This window comes from Myotis myotis, unplaced genomic scaffold (assembly GCF_014108235.1).
Source record: "Myotis myotis isolate mMyoMyo1 unplaced genomic scaffold, mMyoMyo1.p scaffold_m19_p_2, whole genome shotgun sequence".
In the NCBI taxonomy this organism is placed as follows: domain Eukaryota; kingdom Metazoa; phylum Chordata; class Mammalia; order Chiroptera; family Vespertilionidae; genus Myotis; species Myotis myotis.
The window spans coordinates 60,578,138-60,590,315 of NW_023416324.1; the positions used below are offsets into that span (position 1 = coordinate 60,578,138).

The following is a 12,178-nucleotide window of genomic DNA, read 5'->3' on the forward strand; positions in this document are numbered from 1 at the left end:
GAAACATTTGGGGGGAGAAAAAGAGTTGTTCTCCACAGAGCCATTCTGTGAAGAAATGTGGTGCAAATACTTTTTTTGCAAGATGTCTAAGACAGAAACACAATGGGAATTTACTTGATGATAGAGGCAGGAAGCTGACAAGACTGAGCCAGCTATGGAGATAGGTCCTTTTTACTTTCCGAAGAGATCAAAGAAAAAGGCTTAATGGGCATCTTTTATAAAGCTGAGTTTAATGTCCGTTAAACTCATTCCTACTTTCAAGCCCGGTTTTGTATGTGTGATTTGGGTGGAAACCGGAGCAGAGGAGGGTGATTTCAAAATATGAGCCACAGACCCCCAGGGTGTAGCCGAGGCATTTTTAGGAGTCTGCAAGGCCAAAACATTTTTTATATGAATACTAAGTTGTTATTTCTTGTTTACACTGTATGACTTTTGCACTGGTAATGTGAAAACAATGGTGGGCAAGTTTGCTGGTGCCCTGGTAGGAATTAAAGCAATGGTTCCAAACTACAATAGTAGTCATCATATCCTTCACTGACAGGTACTAAGTGTAAAACAACACAACACACACAAAACTTTTTAAATGCCAGTTTCACTAAAAAATCTTGATGTGTAAGTAAGAATTATTAATTTCATTAAGCCTTCCCCTTTACTCTGCCTCCTTTTAGTATTTAGTGTGACACAATGAAAGTAAGCAAAACAAAAGATTCTGCTGCACACCGCAGCCTGATGTTGTCTCAGAGGAAAGCACTTGTACAGATGTTTGAATTGTGAGCTGAACTATCTGCATTCTCTAGGAACATCATTTTTACTGAGGAGAACGATTGGCAGATAAACTTGATTATTCGCGCTTGGATATTTGGCAGACATTTTATCAAAAATGAACCAAATAAATGTGTCACTGCAAAGAAAATATACAATATTTGTTGGCAATGATAAGATCTGAGTTTTCAAGTGAAAAAGAAATTTAGAACTCCAATTTCAAAAATTAGAGCTTGGGAACAATTTTAATTTGGATAGCTTCCCAATTCCTAAACATTTTTCTCATGAGAGGGGCGGGGGGTATTCATAAATGTGTTTTTATTGAATAAGGAAATGTGTCAAGATTTGGAAAATCTACATTACTCTATGAATCAATGTTTTACAAACCTCCAGTATAAGATGTTACAAAATCCATGCATGGGTAAAAGATCCATTCAAAATGCAAGTTAATCCGATAATTTTAATATAATAGAGTATGAATAGTGTATGATATGGTTTTAGATTCCACATTGCAACTAACCTTAAGAAACTAAACATATGTCAAGCTATGGAATAATATCAAAGATCGATATGCACAGCTGTTCATTAAAATACCCCTTCCTTTTGAACTACATATTTTCATGAGGCCAGATTTTCTTTACATACTTCGAAAGAATACATCACAAAAGACTGAATGCAATAGAAAATATGGCACTCTTCTCCCTAAATTTTTTGTCTTGGAAAAATATTTTTAATAAAAAATATTTAAATTATGTCCTGGGTTTATTATTGTAATTCAAAATTTACAAATATTTTATAATTTCTCAGTTTTCATCTCTAATGTGGTAAATATTGATATGTATAACTTGTAACAAAAGCTCTTTAGACTCCTAAATAATTTGTTATTCTAAAGGGTAACTGAGTTCAAAAAGGTTGAAAACAGCTAATTTAGACATTTACTTCATGTCTCATGCTTCCCTAAGTTGTATTATGGAACTATTCTTAAGTAGTTTTGTTGAGCTAGGTTCTCACCTCGGTACTTATGTATAGGTAAGAGGAGTTGTGTTACCTGGTTGGGTCATTCTTTAGCTGACACTATGTTTCTGGTATAGACACCAACTGTTTGCATGGCCTCTGGCTGAGTAAGTATCTGACAAATAGAAAGGTAACTATCTTACCAGGTGTGTATGGATAAAGAATGGCCTTAAGAGAGAATAGACACTCATTCATTTCTCAAATACTCTGTTTATTCATGATATCCAATTGGCTGCAGCCACTTTCCTTTGGGTATCACGATAGTCCCAGGCATATCACATTCCTGAGAAGACAATGGCATATCATAGAGTCTGTGAGATTATATAGCATTCCCAATACGATTCACATTCCATCCACAAATGTAACAAAGTGAACCACTTTACAAATGATCAAATTCCCTAGGTATTCACAGATCTTCTAGGTAATATTAGGTACTATATAGTAACTAGATAGGATCTTTGTTTCAGAGTTGCTGTGGATTCTCTATATTTTCTCTTCTGGGAGCTGTAGAAGTTGACTGAGTTATGATGAATCTGATCATATGGATGAAGTTACCTTCAAAACATTGGGGAGACTGAAAAGTTTCTTCCCAATTACTTTTCAATACTTGGTAATAATGGATATAGTAGAAGGGGTTTCCAAGGAAACAGACTCTGAAATGGAGAGTTGCATGCAGAAGCTTTATTTATAGGGAAAAATACAGATTATGTGAAGGAGACAAGAATGGGCAGAGGGAGAAATTACAAGTGCTCTCAGGTGATTCCATGGGGACAGCTGGAGTTGAGATGACCTTCAGAATTGCCTTGAATCAAGTAAGAGGGCCAGGCCTCTGGACCTTGAATCTCTCAGTAGACTGCCCCGGGGAAAGGGGCTGTAAACTTTTGTGAGGCCAGAAAGGAACTCAGCCAATATTCCTGCTCTCTGGGAGAATGAGTGCCTCCATCCTGAAGCATCTGAGTGACACATCACAGCATCCATTACAATAGACATTTTGTACTCTCTTTCATTTTGTATTTTCTTATAGATTGAGTGGGCTAACACTGAAAACCTGAACTTGCATTTCTTAGAATTTTCTCTATCTAATGTAATATCAGTTGTTATCTTTACTAGTAATATGAAGGAATATGAATATCATTAAGATATAGTGAAAACACTTAGGCTGTTTCCAAATCTTAGCTATTGTAAATTGTGCTGCTATGAACATAGGGGTACATATATCCTTTCTGGTTTCTAAGGATATAGTCTCAGAAGTGGGATTACTGGGTCAAATGTGAGTTCCATTTTTTAACTTTTTAAGGAAACTCCATACTGTTCTCCACAGTGGCTACACCAGTCTGCATTCCCACCAGCAGAGTAGGAGTGTTCCTTTTTCTCCACATCCTTGCTAGCACTTGTCGTTTGTTGATTTGTTGATGATGGTCATTCTGATAGGTGTGAGATGATATCTCATTGTTGTTTTGATTTGCATCTCTCAGATAACTAGTGACTTTGAGCATATTTTCATATGTCTCTAGGCCTTCTGTATGTCCTCTTTCAAAAAGTGTCTATTTAGGTCCTTTGCCCATTTTTTGATTGGATTGTTTATCTTCCTTTTGTTAAGTTTTATGAGTTCTGAGTAAATTTTGGAGATTAAATCCTTATCTGAAGTAGCATTGGCAAATATGTTCTCCCATGTAGTGGGCTTTCTTGTTGTTTTTGTGATCGTTTCTTTTGCTGTGCAGAAGCTTTTTATTTTGATGTAGTCCCATTTGTTTATTTTCTCCTTAGTTTCCATTGCCCTAGGAGTTGTGTTGGTAAAGATATTGCTACACATATGTCTGATATTTTGCTGCCTATGGATTCTTCTAAGATTTTTATGGTTCCTGGCTTACATTTAAATCCTTTAACCATTTTGAGTTTGTTTTTTGTGTATGGTGTAAGTTGGTGATCTAGTTTCTTTTTTTTTTTTTGCATGTATTTGACCAATATTTCTAGCACCGTTTATTGAAAAGATTGTCTTGACTTCATTGTATACTTTTGCTTCCTTTGAAAATACTAATTGAACATCATGGCTTGGGTCAATTTCTGGGTTCTCTGTTTCATTCCATTAGTCTATATGTCTATTCTTGTGCCAGTACCAGGCAGTTGTGAGAATAGTGGCTTTGTATTATAGCTTGATATCTGGTATTGTGATCCCTCAAACTTTGGTCTTTGTTCTCAGGATTGCTGTGGCTATTCAGGGTCTTTTTTAATTCCAGATACATTTTTGGAGAGTTTGTTCTAGGACTGTGAAATATGCTGTTGGTATTTTAATGGGGATTGCATTGATGAAAAAACTGTGGTACATCTACACAAGGGAATACTATGCTGTTATAAAAAAGAAGTAACTTTACCATTTGTAACAGCATGGATGGAATTGGAGAGCATTATGCTCAATGAAATAAGCCAGTCGGAGAAAGATAAATATCACATGATCTCACTCATATCTTATATAATAAAGAGGTAATATGCAAATTGACTGTCATGCCCTTGCACAAAATGGTTGCCCCCATGTGGGCACAAGATGGTCACCCTCATGTGGGCATAAGATGGCTGCCACAAGATGGCTGGCAGGGGAGGGCAGTTGTGGGCGATCAGGCCAGCAGGGGAGGGCAGTTAGGGGTGACCAGGCCAGCAGGGGAGGGAAGTTGGGGGCAATAAGGCCAGCAGGGGAGTGGTTAGGGGGTGATCAGGCTGGCAGGCAGAAGCGATTAGAGGCAATTAGGCAGGCAGGCATGTGAACCGTTGGGAACCAGCAGTCCCGGATTATAGGACTGAGAGGGATGTCTGATGCTGGACATCCCCCAAGGGGTCCCAGACATCCCTGAGGGGTCCCAGATTGGAGAGAGTGCAGGCTGGGCTGAGGGACACCCCCCCCCCCAGTGCAAGAATTTTATGAACCGGGCCTCTAGTGTGTGATATAATGATCAACATAGTCTGATAACAAAAATGGATCCAGAGACAAGGTGGTACTGCGCAAACCATCTAACCTTGGGGAGAAAGCAGGGGAGGGGGGATTTAGAGATCAACCAAAGGACTTGTATGCATGCATATTAGCATGACCAATGGGCACAGACACTGGGGTGGTGGAGGTTTGCCCTCAGGGGTGGGAGTGGTGGGTGGCTTAATTAGGGAAACAAAGGAGACATGTAATATTTTAAACAATAAAAAAAAAAAAACCTAAAAATGAAAAAAAAAAGATATAGTAAAAACAGCCCTAGCCTGTTTGGCTCAAAGGATAGAGCATCAGCTTGTGGACTGAAGGGTCCTGGGTTCTATTCCAGTCAAGGGCATGTACCTTGGTTGTAGGCTCAAACCCAGTCTCTGGTCTGGATGTGTGCGGGAGGCGAGGATTAACAACCACAACAAAAAAGATATAGTGAAAACAAAAGAAAATTAGGGGAAAAATTCCCCTAGAAAAAGATCTCTGAAATTGAAGTAAAGACCAACTTCACATACTGAATTGAGAAAGCTAAAATGGAGAACAATGTATTTGTTGAGCTAGGCTATCATTCAAACTACAGCTTCCAAACCTTCTACTGATATTATGACATCATTAAGATTCCACAAATCTGATTGGCTGTCTCACCTTTCAATATGTTCTCATAATCTTTAAGTAAGGACTGCTATTATTGCCTTGGTAATGGCAAAATAGGAAGGTTAGAAAGTTAAAACTGGAGGAGACTTTAAAGTTTATCTATTTTCACTTCCTTAAGTTACAGATAAGGGGTAAAACAGCTATTGTCTGAGCATGTGTATTGTTTCAATGCTGTATTATTCAAATTACATATATCTTTTCTTATCCTCACTACATTTCTGCAAAGTAGTTATGTTCATTTTGCAATGAAGAAACTAAAATCCATAGAGTTTAGGCTATATTCCCAGGTCGCATGACAAGTAAATCGCTAAACTGGAATCAATACTCAGGTCTGTTTGATTTGACCCTGGAACTTACATTTAATATGCTACTTAGACAGATAATCCTGAGGCTTAAGATTATCTTTTATTTTATTAATTAAATTTATTGGGGTGTTATTGGTTAATAAAATTATATAGGTTTCAAGTGTGCAATTCTATGATACATTATCTGCATATTGTATTGGGTTTCTTTCTTGTCTTTCTTTTAAAAATTTTATTATTTTTTTTCAGGAGTGGTGCTGATATTCCATCTGTAAATGAAGAAAATTAATTTATAAGCAACTTGACTTTTGCCATCTCATGGGTTTCTTTCCTGGGTCATTTTATGATTTTTGGAAACATATAATACTATACATTTAGATGTACTTCTCATGCAAATGTCCTTAACGTTTTAAAACTAAAATGCAATCATAAGTAATGACAGAATATTTTTTTTAGGGTCCTGTCTCTTTTTGCACCAAATATTTGGAAGGGCACAGGGAGCCAGAGCATTAAAAAAAGAAATTACTGAATCATGATAAAAATGTTTTGCTTAGCTGCTTTTATCCTGCTAAATCCATTGCTCAGATTATATGTTGCCATCCTTTCCTCTTTTTGCCCACTTAACACTGTATTTGTTGAAGTTAAAAAAATTATTGAAGTATACAATACATGCAGAAAGTATATTATACATACAGAAAATATAGTATATTATATACACAGCAAAGTACATAAGCTATATATGTACAGCTTCATAAATTTTCAAATCTGAAAACATTCATGTATCCAAGCCCTTTGTACTTTTAAAAATCCGATGTCATATATATCTGTATTATTTGGTTTGAAGGGGCAAAATACACTGTGACTTATCCTAGCCTCCTCCCCTGTTTCTCATCTCTGGGTAGAGGTAATTGGCTCATAATCTCAGGTTTTATAAGGAAAAGAACAAAAAGTTCCTTTTGACAGGATAAAGGAAAGAAGAATAAGAATAAAAATTAGACAGATTGAAGAACTTGACAATCCCAGGATGCAAATATAATGTCATGGAAAAAACTTGAAAGAGATGGGGTTAAGTGATATTTGCATTAATCTGCTTCAGTAGTCCTAGAAAAAGTAATTTGGGATAGAGTACAAACGTGAGAAATGTTGCAGAAATGAAATGGAAGTAACAGAACATGTCAACTATTGGCTATAAGGAGGGTAAGGAGGCAAACATGGCTCTAGAGTTTGAATGCCAGGTATCCTGGAAGCTATGGGCACCACTGAAATGAAATATGAGTAAGAGGAGGATAATTTTGGAGGGACACAGTGGAGAATTTCAAGACATTGTACTGTCAATTATAGTAATTGCTTTACAGAGAACAAAAAGGGGGAAGGACCAAAAGCCATCCTTGTATTTAAGTATTGGAGCAGAAAGCAGGTCACAAGGAGGGAATTGGTAAGAAAATGGAATCAATAAATGTAAACTACTCTCTCCATTCAAGGAATTTTTCAAGAAATTAAACAAGTAACAAATATAGGGAATGCCTAGATTGGGGGGGGGGGGGGTGGAGAATAAAGCAAAACAAACTTGCCCTAACCGGTTTGGCTCAGTGGATAGTGCATCGGCCTGCGGACTGAAGAGGCAGCTGATTGATGTTTCTCTCTCATCGATGTTTCTAGCTCTCTATCCCTCTCCCTTCCTCTCTGTAAAAAAATCAATAAAATATATTTTAAAAAAAACCTTGTTATGGGGATATGTAGATAAATGATGTGATAAAGTCTTAGGGAAAGAGGCTTGGCTAAGTGAAAAGCTTAGCATGGGAGAGGAGAGCACTTTCCTATGAGATCAGAAGAAATGAATTGAGGTTTTAGATGGAGAGAAAAAGAGAGAGCGAGAGGAAATCAAGTATTGGCCTTGACTTTTTCTAGGAATTGGGAGATCATATAAAAAACTAAAAGTCATCACTTCTCGGCCTTTTGGCTAAGATCAAGTGTAGTATCTGTTCTTATAAGTTTAAAAAACTAAAAGTGAGAAGAAATCTCGGAATTGACACCATGGGGAATACAAAGGACTATAAATCATGGATGAGAACAAGTATTGTCAAGCAGCAATGAGGGCCCAGATGACTTCAGCTAGCTCGGAACTGTAGTGGAAACAGCCAACCTGGCTTTGTGACTTTCTTGGGCAATGTGTGGCAGCCTGGGACTGGGAGCTGAGAAGGCAAATGATGGTATTTACCCATTCTTGGGGATTGGAACGGCAGCTTTGGGGCAAGTGAGTGTGAAAATCTAATAAAGCGGCTGACCCTAGTGTCAAGGCTGGTTAGGCAAGCAAATGAGGCTAGAAGAAGGACTGATGAACTGAGACAATAGTGAGCTATCAAGGGATGGGAAGGGGAGGGGCAATCATGAGACTGAGGAACAGATTTCATTAGAAGTGAGGAGACGAGAGATTCTAATGATAGGATTCTGTGGTCAGAGATTACTGCAGCTTTGATGCAGATCGTGTTAGAAGAGGAACAAAAGGAACAAATATGGCAATACTAGTGGAACCAAAGTGCTACGTTCGGGTCCTAGTTTGTTGTCTTGCAAAATCGAAGAATGAGTTCACGGACAAAGGCGGTTAGTGGAAGCACAGTCTACTGAGAGAAAGACAGACGCCCTGCAGCAGGCGGGAGGTGGGCCCAAAGTGGGTCTCATGAAGCTTCTTTGTCTCAGGTTTCAAAGTCCCCTGCCCCTTAAGCCAGTCCTGGGAAAGGTGCCGCGGGGGTTCCAGGAGAGCCAAAAGCAGGCCAGAGTCCACAGCTTCCGTTCCATATTGCAGTCGGGTGTAGTTCAGCATCCAAGCTAATTAAAGTCTACCAGTCCATGTGTGGAGTCCCATTTGACCATAAGCTACATGGGCACAGGGGAGCATATCCCCAGCCACAGGAGAGCCAGAAATCCAGTGTGCCAGAGAGAGGAGAGAGTGTGCTGCTTTGTCTAGGGGTAGATATATGCTTTGCTAGGTCATGATTGGTCATTTCAAAGAATTCTGCCTTAGCAACATCCGTACATTTTAAAGATCAAGTTCCCGCCTGCAGAACAGACCTGATTGAGAACTGCCACCTCTGGCCCCAGGTGATATCACTGTTCCCACCCTGCCAGGTTGCCCCAGCAACCCCTGCCTGGCTGGGTTCAGATCTAGGTCCTTTTGTTTGCCTCTGTGGTGCAGTCAGCAAGCTGCATCCTGCTATTTTGCAAGATTCTGTTACTCTTGGACTTCCCTGTGCTATTCCCCTTCCCTTGGTCCCATCCCTGACTTCCTAACCCTCTTCTATCTCCTCACTAGGGCCTGAGATCTTGGGTGGGATCGGTCTTAAGCAAAGTTTGTTATTATTGTTATAGTTGTCTGTTTTAAGTCAACTTTGTATGAGACTTTGCAAATACTATCTCTAGGACTATATATCTGAAAAGTCGGACAATTCTTGTTTGCAATGATCTTTCAAATTTATTTCAGTTTACACTTTTAAAAAATTGATAGTCTTTACAAAAACAGATAAAACAACCACAACTTGTAAAACTACAGTGACATCTAAGTAAACCAGTTCACACTTTTAGAAACAAAGTGACTTTTATAAACAAGAATCCCCTTGCCCTCAGAACAAACCAGAGTTACTTTCCTTTTAGTAGTAATGAACCTGTGGATCAGAGCAGTTTAGAAACCTTCCTGAGGTCACAAAGAGACTAAATGGCAGAAGGGGGACCTGGGGCAAGCCATCAGACTCGAAGGCCATGGTTACATCAAGTTTGGTGCCCTGGGTCATACAGAGATAGGGCTGTGTTATCTGCCTTTGGTTAATAATTCTTCAGTAGTTTCTTTCATCTTTGAGACCTCTGGGCATGTGCTAATTTGACTCATTCCTAGTTCAAAAATGAACACATGTTTAATTATACTCTCAAATTTTGCAAATATAATTGTCAATTTGTATTTGATAAACAGAAGCGGTATCAATCTCCAGACATGATTAATTGAGTGCATGAGCTTTTATCTTAAAAAATTACTTGAATGCAGAGGAAATAAGAATTAAAAGATGGTATTTATGTGTAATGGATTGACTTGACTGATATTAATATTGTAGACAGCATTGACACCACTTTTTGGGTTTTCTCATTTGGAGGCAGGGGCATGAGTGCGTGGTAGGAATCTGGTCTGCCTGTCTTTATCTGTCAAGTCTGTGGCAGATCATAGAGGAGGGTGCAAATTCCCACCTATGTTATGCTGGGATATAAACTTTATTTTTGGCCAAACTAACTGGGTTTCCTGTCTACAAAACGGAGGATAAATTGAGAAATAGTCATGGACAGAATAGGCTGATGGTGAGACATACTGACTTCGTGTTCTGAGTTTCAAGTCTGGAGAGTATAAGACGCCCCCAGCCACTTTTTAAAAAAGGATATCATATTTGGTCAGAAGGTTGTGAGTTATTGGTAAGCTGATTTTAAAAAGTGTGTCATGCTTAAGCTACACTAAATTGGGTTTGTATGCAAGTACCATCAAGTTGTAGAAGATTGCTGTCGTAGCTTGGGCTCCAAGTGATTGCTAGGCGTTTCAGCTATTGTATGTGATACTAATGGGGGACACTTAAAAAAAAGTGACTAAAGACAGATGACTTTTCAAATGTCATCTTAGCCTTGGCAAAGAGAAAGATTTAGACTAAGAAGCAGAAAATGGTGATAAATGAGTAGTCTTTTTTGGATGATGGTGAGATCTGATAAATTATCCTTACTAACCAGAATATTAATGTTAGCTGTTTCCTTTGTCTCCTCTTACACGTTCTCCTACTAGTAGCTAATCAACTTTTTTTTTCTACTGGATAGTGAAAAAAAATTCTTCGCTAAATCTTATTTTTTAATATCTTCTTTTTATTTTTTGGACATGTCAATATTGTAAATTAAAAACTCTCAGAAAGACATCTTCAAGTTCTTGGCATTATACTCTCAGTGTTGACCCTACCAGTATCTAGAACATTTATTATAAGGGGAAATGCCGTAGTGAGGTTAGTGTAAATAAAATGTGATGGAAAACCAGAGGGAACATGGAAAGCAAAAAAAAAAAAAAAAATGTTAAGTGAAGCATGAAATTGGGAAGAATCAATAATTAGTATACAAACTATAAAACCAAAGTCATAACTAGTTGGATAATTGATGATACATTTTATAGAAAATCAAATGAATCATTTATTCATCAGTTATTTGTGAAATCTTATAAACTTAAAGAAAAAGGGCATTATTATGGATCACATTGTGGAAGTAAAGAGGAGGAAAGTGCGGGAAGAGGTAACTTCTGATAAGAAGGAGAAGAAGAAAAGGAAAAGGATAAACCAGGAAAAGGAAACGGGGGCTGAAGGAGTGAAAAGGAGGAGACGGAGGAAGGGAGGCGGGGAGGAGGTGAGTGGAGGAGGCGGGAGGAGGCTGAGGGGAGGAAAGGCGACGGAGAAGGAGGAAAGAAGGAGGCGGCGGAGGGCGTGAGGAGGGTAGGAGGAGAGGAGGCGAAGGGACGGTCAGGAGAAGGAGAAGGAGAAGGAGACGGAGACAGCGATAGGACGGCTGTAGGAGGATGGGGAGGCGTAGGAGGAGGAGGCTTATGCGGAGGGAGGGAGTGTGATCGGAGTAGCGTATGAGCTGAGGTATGATGCTGATGTGTAGGTTATACTGACGACAGTTCCTAAGACCCTCCTCCTCTCCTACACGCTGCCTATCCCTTCTTCTTCTTCTTCTTCTTCTCTTCTTCTTCTTCTTCTCTTCTTCTTCTTCTTCTTCTCTTCTCTCCTTTCTTCTTCTTCTTCTTCTTCTTCTTCTTCTTCTTCTCTTCTTCTTCTTCTTCTTCTTCTTCTTCTTCTTCTCCTTCTCCTTCTCCTTCTCCTTCTCCTTCTCCTTCTCCTTCTCCTTCTCCTTCTTCTTCTTTTTCTTCTTCTTCTTCTTCTCCTTCCTCCTTTCTTCTTCGTCTTCTCTTCTTGAACTCTCTGTTTGCCTGGGTGACAAAATCTGGAGTGGGTAAATTACCCCCATTGAATTGGATCATATAATTAAAAAATACATCGACTTAATTAGAAATTGGTGTTACTTCTCTGTGCCTCACTTTTTGATAGAGAGCATTGGACTTGTTAATCTTTGCTTTTCCAACATAAAAGCTCAATTACATTTTTATTCCAATTGTCCTCACTTAACAAGAGAATGGAGCAACCTCTTAGGAGCAAAGATGCAGGGGCTTTGTTCATTATCAGTTTATTCTATTCAGGGCACCTTTCTGGATAAAACAATTTCCATGACTTAAATTTATTCTTGTAATGGTCCTTGCAGCTCTCAAAATTTATGTGTTTTATAATTTCTAGGTTTATTTGTCACATAAAAAAATTGAGGGTTTATGTTTGATGATGTCCAAATCTCCTTCAAGTTTTAAAATGTCTGTGAATCTAGATAACAGCTCTTTTTTTAAAAAGTTAGTTTCAACTATGCTGTGGTT

At 38.6% G+C, this 12,178-nt stretch overlaps 1 pseudogene; it reads left to right on the top strand.

Moving 5' to 3' along the window:
- The first annotated feature begins 7,634 nt into the window (after positions 1–7,634).
- On the top strand, positions 7,635–7,730 carry LOC118678083 (annotated as a pseudogene).
- The last annotated feature ends 4,448 nt before the right edge of the window (positions 7,731–12,178 follow it).